This window comes from Sander lucioperca, chromosome 19, assembly GCF_008315115.2.
Source record: "Sander lucioperca isolate FBNREF2018 chromosome 19, SLUC_FBN_1.2, whole genome shotgun sequence".
Lineage (NCBI taxonomy): Eukaryota > Metazoa > Chordata > Actinopteri > Perciformes > Percidae > Sander > Sander lucioperca.
Genome location: NC_050191.1, coordinates 29101209 through 29111208, shown reverse-complemented (window position 1 = coordinate 29111208; position 10000 = coordinate 29101209). Strand labels below are relative to the sequence as shown.

Sequence of the window (10000 nt, the reverse complement as noted above, 5' to 3'; positions counted from 1 at the left end):
TTTTTCAACTTGATTCATATTGCTTCGCTGTATTTGGCTCGCTATGAGCAATAGCTAACGAACGATCCTAACTGACAGTTATGCTAGCTAGTACGGTTAGGGTTAGGGTTAGTGCCTAAGTGACAGCTTATTATTGAAAGCACGTTGAACATGCACACAATGTTTTCATCTGCTCACTTGATTAATGAATCAAGCACCATCTGGTGGCCCATTGGGCCCTAATGTAAAGACGTAACTGGCCCTCATTGATGCTGAGGGGCCGGAAGTAGCAGACTACTGACCTTAGGTAGATCGCCCACAGGTATATTGATATTTGGAGTGAATTGGACAGCGCTACCTTGTTATACGTAATAAAACTATTATATGTTATTAGTTACATTGAATTATTGATTATGTCATGCACAGTGCCATCTGGTGGGGCCCGGCCCCATCGGGCCCTAATGTAAAGACGTCACTGGCCCTCATGGTTTTCTGTGTGTGTGTGTGTGTGTGTGTGTGTGTGTGCACACAGGTTCTGGGACTACAGTAGGAACCAGCCTCTCCTGGACACCGTGGAACATCACTCAGAGTTTGTCTGTGGACTAGACTTCAACCTGCACATGCCCAACCAGGTAACCGACACACACAAAAACTGCCGTTTCTGAATTTAAGTGGACTTTGCAGAGACGTTGCTCTGAGAATAACCGCCTTAGCCTAACCCAGTGATCCTCAGAGTTTTGCTTTTGGAGCTCTTGGTTTTTGGTTTCAAGCAGCAAAGAGGTCCCAGAGTTTGTATGTAGTTCTCCGTAAGGAATGCACAATAACAAAGCAGTGGTGTTTGTTTTAAGTGATTATTTCCGGGCTCTCTGAAGCTCTACACGCCCACAGAGAAACCAGAAAGCTCCCAGTGAGACTGGGGCCCTTGGTCCATCATTATAGATATAACTGAAACATTCTTAACATGTAAACATCAGGAGGTTTGCTGCCTGTGGAGATTTCGCTTCACTAAACATGTCAGAGTTAAAGAAACGGTGAAGGACGCTGCACTGTGACCCAGACCTGGGAAAGCCATGGCTGCTTTAGAAATAACCCTGTATTTCTTTATGTACTCTGAGCTAATACTACTGGAAGATCTAATACTACTGGACAGAGGGGTCAAACTTATTTTCACTAATGGCCACACTTGAAAAAGAGAATCACATGAAGGGCCAGACATGTAGAGTTTATTAACATGCTTTTGTTTCATTGAAAAAGTCAAATATCTTTGGCTGTATTACTGCATGTTGCGTTTTTTTGTACATTTACATCTACTTTGTAGCTTTTTTCATCATTTTGTTTCATCATCATCCCTCGTTCCGCCTAGCTACGCCCCCCCACACACACACTCGAAACCATCAGTTGCACCTCTGACCCCAAAGTCTATCAGTTTTTAGTTTTTTTTTGGTCCATATACAGTTAATGACCTGCATATTCCACAAAGTAGAGGAAGAGAATACCATTACAGTATTGAATAATTGGAGCCCAGACACAATTTTGTAATTTTCTAAATTTCTGATCCTCTGAATAAAAAACTGAAAATTGGAAAAACAGTTTAAAGATCTTGTCAAGGTGGAAAAAAATGAAAAAAAAATGGATATTTTAACCCATTTTTATGTTTTTCCAAATGTCTGTTTGTGCTTAGAAAATTGAACTGATAAGCGTTACACTGTCCTTAAAACACCATCGAGCCCACCGTGCACACAGCGTCTGTCTCTATAAAGGAGAGAAGACAGCTGGCGAAATTCACAAGTTCACTAAAGGTTGGTATCTATCTCGTGAACACCTTTACACAATCACACATTCACAATCACCGACCCGACTCTTAGCAAACAAGCGATTGCGCCTGCTTTAGGAAGTTAATTAGTCGCACGTTTGCGGTAAAATGCAGTTGGGTTGTCGAGGTCAAAACACCATATGTAGCAGCTGTGAATCAAATAAACGTATTATAAATAATGTTATGTCATTTATTACTCTTACACCCCCGCCACAAATTGCTTTTGAATCTGTGGGAAACACTGTAAAAACACTAACTCCTACGGTGTCCACATCCGGTTTTCTATCTGTTCTATCAGTGTTTGCTGTAGCTCTGGAAATGGGCCCATCCATCAATGTGTCTGCACACGAGCAGGCCGAGGTCAACCCACACACAGTAACACGCGGTAACACGCAGGGCTGTCGGCGAGCTGTGTGCTGTGTGGGGTAAAGAAGCAGTGATTTGATAAGGCCACACGTGTCTAATTCGTTTTTTTTGGCTAATTTGGTCTGGCGGTGTCCCAGAGACGAAAATGTGGTGAGAATGACAGCCAGAGAAGAGATCAGCTTAAGGATTACTGCGTGGGAAATAGTGACAAAAAACATACTAGGATCAACGTTGTGATTGGGAAATGAGTAGGGGGCGGACGTAGATGATTCTGCATCGATGCAGTGACAGACAATAATCGATTATCTCCTACTGATGTTGCTTGCTCATTCAGTTTGCTGCTTTTTTAGTTTTTGCCTTTTGTCTGCTGTGTTCAGACTCTGCTACATTCAGGAAGTGTCTTTTTTAAGAGCAGATGCATACAAAAAATGGGAGTTCATATACATCTAACTGCTTGAATTTGTTGATGAAAACCATGTGTAGCAATATATAATAAATTTGAGGAGGTGGCGCATTGTGGCGCATTGGGATATCGAACTGTATTGAATCGTTGACAGGATTATCGTAATTGAATTGAATCGTGACACCAATGAAGATTCACACCCCCAGAAATGAGTGTTGAAATCAGCTTCAGTTGTTTGCACACGATCCGAGGTTATCGCTCGTACGTTCTGGCATCATTTTGAAACGCTTGTACTCAAAGTTAGCCTGACAAGCCAGACCCACATCCAGATGTTGGGTCTGGGAACTCCCCATTGGCTGGGCTCAATCCGAGGGGCGGGATGTCTTTCAAATTCCCTCTGCACGAAATAGGATAGCACTACAACTAACCAGAGCAACCCTAGTTGATAGATTCAACTTTAAACGTTGAACACATCTTCCTTTTTTAAGACGTCAGTGCCGTTCTTTGTTCTTTTCTCAAAGAAAAGCTGAACTCCAAGTCTTCCAGAGTCGCGGCCAAAGCCGATTCCAAAGACCGCTGTTCACCAGCAGCAGCAGCAGCCATAAGCCCCGCCCACCGACTCTATACACGATGTGATTGGCCTGACCAGAGTTTGGTTTTTCCAACTGTCAAGCCAATGGAGAGTTGCTAGACGACCCTGGCTGCAAATTACATTTGCTGCCGCTAGGGTGGGTCTAGATTTCTAGGCTAACAAATGGTGATACACCACTGCTCACCGTTTTCTGAAGCGTACCGTTAGTTTTGAGATTGATTTCTTACCTTCAGGGTAGCTGTTGGATTCAGTAACGCTTTGAAGATCACCTTGTAGAGCCAGCAAAAACCTCTTCAATGAGAAGGAGAGGAGTCAACTGCCAAACCAACACATTTTTTCAATGGAAGAAACAATCAAATTCTAGGGGTGTCACAATTTGTATTTTTTAATTGGAAATCGATTTGAAGGCAGGTTTTAATTTTGACTTATCCAAATCAAAAGCAGGATCGGCGATTCCCCCAGTATCTTTTTCTCTCTCCACTAGGGCTGACACTAACGATACATTTCACCGATTATTTTCTGGATGAATGGATTAGTTGTTATGTTTCTAAAATATCAGAAAATGGTAAAAGATGTGGATCAGTGTTTCCCAAAAAGCCCAAGATGACGTCCTCAAATGTCTTGTTTTGTCCACAACTCAAAGATATTGGGCCCTATCTTGAACCCGGCGCAGTGCGGCGCAAAGCCCAACACAGGTGTCTTTGCTAGTTTAAGACCGTCCAGCGCCCACGTCGTTTAAATAGCAAATTCAAATGCTGGTCTTACAGGGAGGTGTGTTCAGGTGCATTCTGGGCGTGCTGGTCTTACAGGGAGGTGTGTTCAGGTGCATTCTGGACGTATTGCTATCTTGAGGCAGCAGGAAGTGATGGCGCCATTGACCAACAAAAACCTGGTCTAAAGTCAATAACGCAGCATTTCATTGTTATTTTAACAGAGCATTAGTAAAATGCTCCTAGGCTCGTGCACAGCGCGCACACTATGCTTGTTACACACACAGGGACGCACAGCAGCACACACACATGCAGAAGATTACAAATAAAAATATTACGGTGCAAATCCTCCATCATAACAGCAATGCTCCAAGGTCCACACGCCTGGCTTTTAAAGGGAATGGGAGATGATCCCTGATTGGTTGATTGCATGTTACGCCCAAAACACCCCTCTGATTAATGAAGACACTAAGTACAACCCTTTAGAACCATGCGCCCGGCACACGGACACTTTTTTCCGCCGTTTAAACTAGCAAAAGTGGATTTGTACACGCCCTAAACACACCTGCACCAGGCGCTTCACGCTGTGCTCTTGGATCGTTAAAATAGGGCCCATTCAGTTTACTGTCACAGGGGAGAGAAAAATATCTTCACATTTAACACTAGAACGGCCATGACGGTCATTTTGACCATTTTGAAATGTATATGTGTAATAACTTTGCTGAATAAAAAAATAAAATCCTGCTACTGCCTGACTTTTCCTAAAAGAGTCTGTATTTTAATTTAAAATTGTTTTTATTTACATTACACAAAAGGCAAAGAAAATAAAGTCACTTTTACCTATTTCGGCCATACACGGTCATATTGACCGCTCGGATTTTCGCGGTATTGTTTTTAATTTTTCGCGCGGTTGAAGATGCATCTTGGTTGCTTAGTAACTACCATAGTCTCTGTCAGAGAAACATGACTAGCGGTCTCAAGTAACAAGTGTGGGCATCACCGATGGGCCGAAGGCAAAGCCAGAGTCGGTAACGTAGGCTACTACGGCGTGGATGGACTCTGTTCTGAATCAGAAGGCAAACACCGGGCGCTCACTCTGTGAAAGGCGCCGTACACGTAGATGGCCGGTGGCTGTTTACATGTTCATATAACTTTATACATCCTCGAACTGGCTGGAATCATTGCACACATCCTCTCCAAGGAGTGCACCAGCAGTAAAATTGTCCGGAGGAGGTTCATGCAGCAACTGGCAGAGAGCTGAGAGTGGAGTTTATGGAGGAAAAAAGGGCCGCGGCGCACGGTCCGAGCAGCGCTGACCACCGCAGCAGACGCCAAAACGGAGGCAGTGCCAGGTTAGGTTAGAGCTAAATGTTCAAATAAGATACTTATAATTGTTATTTGGCTGTTATGAGTTAAGTTGAATGAATTTCCACACCATATTTTTCGGGATATGAATGTATGAAATAATTACGGTTTACTATGCCATGATATGAATTATTGTAACACGTATTACTACACAAATGTATAATTAAACTCGTAAAAATGTACATTTCGGTGTTATTATGTTTTTCTAAAGATATCCTAACACAATACATAATACAAAATGCAATTAGGTATTTATCATGAGAGATTATAGAGTTTTGAATCTGGCGGTCAAAATGACCGCTCACGGCAGTTCTAGTGTTAACAAGCTGACATCACACAAGTTTACTTGTAAGTACTTTTTTTTATAAAAAAGGACTCTAAACCAATTAATCGATTATTGAAAAAGATAGCAATTAATTTAATAGTTGACAACTAACTGATTAATCGATTAATCTTTGCAGCTCTAGTTGCCATTACATAAACTTTCTGCCTCTCCACGTTACAGCTTTACAACATGCTCCCTTTTTATCATGAAACCAATAATAGCTCACTGGAAAAATCAGAGAGTGAGGACTTTATCCAGGACACAGATAAATGACGAGGTAGGAAGTGCGTACGTGATAACGCCTCACAAGCCGGAGCTTGAACCCACCACCGTCAAGGTAAACAGTTGGTTTCCCACGGCAACCAATCACAGGGCCCAAGCTGTCCTGACCGAGTTCCCCTTGACAACGTGACGGACAGAGTTAGAGCCGTTTGTGTCTATAGCGGAGATGAAGTAATGAGCTGTATTGTCCTTGCTGTCGATGTTGGAGACTGTGCGTGCGTGCGTGCGTGCGTGCGTGTGTGTGTGTGTGTGTGTGCGTGCATGCATGTGCGGGAAGAGGCAACAACAGTAATGAGCTGCATTGTTGCTTTTGTTGTTATCAGACATGTCATTACAGAGAAGCAGGCTGCCCTGCTTTGTGTCTCGACCCACCCTCTCCGTCTTTGCTTTCTCCGTTTCTCTCTGGTTCATTTATTTTTTAATATATACTGTATAATAATATATCCTTTAATTGCCAAGTACATATTTCAATTTTTACACCAAACCACAATTTAAACCTAACCCTATACTGCAAGGGGGGGGAAAGTGACGCCAAAGTGAACTCTGCAACGCATTCTCAATAACAGGTTTGTATGATATCGTACGAAAATGCACGCACAACAATTCGTATGATATCCTATGAAATTAAAGCAGCTGCTGGCCGGTCACATGACAGTTAAGTGTAGGCGTCCTTAAAGTTAAATTTAGCCGACAAAAGGTGACTGTCATCGCCGCATGACAGTCACCTTTTGTCGGCTAAATTTAGACACCAAAATGACTAGTTAAGAGCAGAAAAAAGTGTGCAGTCGCGCACGCGTGTGTGTGTGTGTGTGTGTGTGTGTGTGTGTGTGTGTGTGTGTGTGTGTGTGTGTGTGTGTGTGTGTGTGTGTGTGTGTGCGTGCGTGCGTGCGTGCGTGCGTGCGTGCGTGCGTGCGTGCGTGTGTGCGTTTTTGGGAAGAGGCAACAACAGTACATATCTACATGCGAGGAACATAGATTTCCAGCATGATATCACCAGCGTTCCAAGTGATATGTAACATGAATCCAGCGTTTATCTTGTAAAACAGTAAATAAAATAATAAAAAGAGGAATAAATAATGTTAAAACAAACATTCAGCTAAATATTGCACATATGATTAATTGTGGTCTTCGGGATTAGCTAATCACATTCTTTCAAAACGTGATTTCGATTTGAAAACGATGAATCGTCCAGCCCTTGTGTGTGTGTGTGTGTGTGTGTGTGTGTGTGTGTGTGTGTGTGTGTGTGTGTGTGTGTGTGTTTTCCCCCCCGCTTTTTTGTCACTTTTGATGCCTCTTTGGCGCTTTGTTTTTAAATCACTTTTTATGCTCCTTTTTATGTTGCTTTTTCTGGATGAATGGGTGAGTAGTTTGGTCTCTAAAATGTCAGAAAATGGTGAAAAATGTAGATCAGAGTTTCCCAAAAAGCCCAAAACGACGTCCTCAAATGTCATGTTTTGTCCACAACTCAAAGATCTTCAGTTTCCTGTCCCAGAGGAGAGAAGAAACTAGAACAAACTCACATTTAACAAGCTGGAATCAGAGAAGTTGTAAACTCAAGTTGATTAATAGATTATCAAAATAGTTGGATTAATTAGATTAATTTACTTATTTAACTTATCGATTCATCTTTGCAGCTCTATTCTACTCCCACCAGCTCGCGGTTGTTTTTCTGGTCTGCTCTTGCGTTGACTGTCTTCCTCTGATATCTGTGCTAACTGACTTGCTCTTATCTCCTCTTCTTCTAATCACTTCCTGCCCCGATCACTTACTCTTTTCTTGCTCTCCGTCTATCTCTCTCTCCCTCCCTCACACACTCCCTCTCCGGTGTGGTCTCCGGTCTTATCCAGACACAGCCGCATGGTGACAGATCACCGCACACCGCACCACACACACTCTCACACACACAAATCAGTGTGTGTGTGTGTGTGTTTCCATTTGTGTGTGTGTGTGTGTGTGTGTGACTGTGTATGTGTGGGTGTGTCCGTGTGTGTGTGTAAGTGTGTTTCCATTTGTGTGTGTGTGTGTGTGTGTATGTTTTGTGTGTGTGTCTGTGTGTGTGACTGTGTATGTGGGGGTGTGTCCGTGTGTATGTGTGTTTCCATTTGTGTGTGTGTGTGTGTGTGTGTGACTGTGTATTCAGGTTTGTGTGTGTGTGTGTGTGTGTGTGTGTGTGTGTCTGTGTGTGTGACTGTGTATTCAGGTTTGTGTGTGTGTGTGTGTGTGTGTGTGTGTGTGTGTGTGTCTGTGTGTGTGACTGTGTATTCAGGTTTGTGTGTGTGTGTGTGTGTGTGTGTGTGTGTCTGTGTGTGTGACTGTGTATGTGTGGGTGTGTGTCTGTGTGTGTGTGTGTGTGTGTGTTTCCATTTGTGTGTGTTTGTGTGTGTGTGACTGTGTATGTGTATGTGTGGGTGTGTCCGTGTGTGTGTGTAAGTGTGTTTCCATTTGTGTGTGTGTGTGTGTGTGTGTGTATGTTTTGTGTGTGTGTCTGTGTGTGTGTGTGTGACTGTGTATGTGGGGGTGTGCGTCTGTGTGTGTGTGTGTGTGTGTGTGTGTGACTGTGTATGTGTGTGTGTGTGTCTGTGTGTGTGACTGTGTATTTAGGTTTGTGTGTGTGTGTGTGTGTGTGTGTGTGTGTGTGTGTGTGTGTGTGTCTGTGTGTGTGACTGTGTATTCAGGTTTGTGTGTGTGTGTGCGTGTGTGTGTGTGTGTGTGTGAGAGAAATAGATAAGATAAGGTGATAGATCATACAGGACTGCAGGATGACAACCATTCGCAGGTCTGTAGGTTGGTCATTTTATACATTTTATTTCTTATAACTGCAGCTGTTACATTTGTACAGATACGCTGATACATGATACTAGAGCTGGGTGATTTGGAAAAAATAAATATGATATTTTTGACCAAATACAGCAATGTCGATATTGCGGCGATATTGTAGGGTTGACAATTGGTGCTTTCACAAAACGTTAACACAATGAGAGTTGGTAAAGGCAGATAATAGAGCAGCTAGAACAGTCTGGTAAGTTCAGAAAATGACTTGACTGTAATGCAGCCTTAAAAAAAACAGGAAAAGACAACACTATATTACGATATCCAAAATGTAAGACAATGTCTAGCCTCACATATCGATGTAGATATTAGGGATGCACTGAATCCAGATTTTTGGGGTTCGGCCAAATACCGAATCCCCTGGTTAAGATTCTGCCGAATCCGAAATCGAATACCGAATCCTCCTCAGTTAACACAGTAAACTCATTAATGAAGTAAACAGTGACTGCTGCATTTTGGCTGCTGTCTGTAGATTCCTTCATCACAACTCGTATTCTTCCAGATGTTGTAACAGCGGTGATGTTGTGTATAGTTTAGGGTCCTCGCCACCACCAGACTAATCAGCATTACAGATTGAACATGTAGCTGGACTTGAATGGTCTTCTTTTGACTGAAAGTACTGCCAAACTACACTTTTTCTGCTCACCAGTTCCATTTCCACTTTCTCACAGCCTACTGCATTGAACGCTCCACCTACGTAAACACCTTCCTGTAATCAACGGCGCCGTCATTACGTCGACCAGCGTAGCGCGCGGAGTGCAAGCGTAGGGTTCGGTGGATAAAATTCTAATATTCGGCCGAAGCCGAATCCTGGATTCGGTGCATCCATGGTAGATATAATATCAATGTATTGCCCAGCTCTACATGATGCTGTCTGTGTATACAGATGTGTGGTACTAATACAGTGGCATAAACACTTCTACGTCTACAGAGTGTGATTTAAAGAGACTGTCCTTTCCCCTGAAAAACATTCCCATAAATCCTAAGTTTAAGCCACAATTACGAGTCATATTTACGTTTTCCAGTGCCGGCTCTCTCTAGTGACCTCTAGTGGTAATTATGAGGCGCAAAGCGGGAAGTAAGTTGACAGAGAATGAGAGCATGAGGAGGGATCGAACAAACGGGAGCTTCACCCAGGACGTGTCCAGTGTGAAAAGCAAAGTAAACATGTGTAAGCGGAAGTTAAGTAACGTAATGTCTGATTTTATCCCAAACTACGATCTTTATCTAAACATAACTAAGTATTTTCGGTGCCTATATCTAAACAAACTGTTACCATTTCAAAATGTTAAAAGCGTGTTTAAAACTGCGACTGTTACGTTCTCTGGTTTCAACC

General features: G+C 42.8%; 2 long non-coding RNA genes across 3 annotated transcripts in view; one reads left to right on the top strand and one right to left on the bottom strand.

The window, feature by feature from the left end:
- The window catches only part of LOC118493809, a 5835-nt gene extending 5726 nt beyond the window's left edge, over positions 1–109 (bottom strand). Inside the window, exon 1 of one of the 2 annotated variants that reach the window (XR_004895829.1) lies at positions 95–109. This is a non-coding gene — a long non-coding RNA (uncharacterized LOC118493809). The other variant, XR_004895830.1, reaches the window with a different exon arrangement.
- Positions 110–508: 399 nt separating this feature from the next.
- Positions 509–10000, top strand: part of LOC118493808 — a 20327-nt gene continuing 10835 nt past the window's right edge. The window contains exon 1 of the long non-coding RNA XR_004895828.1: positions 509–611. This is a non-coding gene — a long non-coding RNA (uncharacterized LOC118493808). The remainder of the gene's footprint in view (positions 612–10000) is intronic.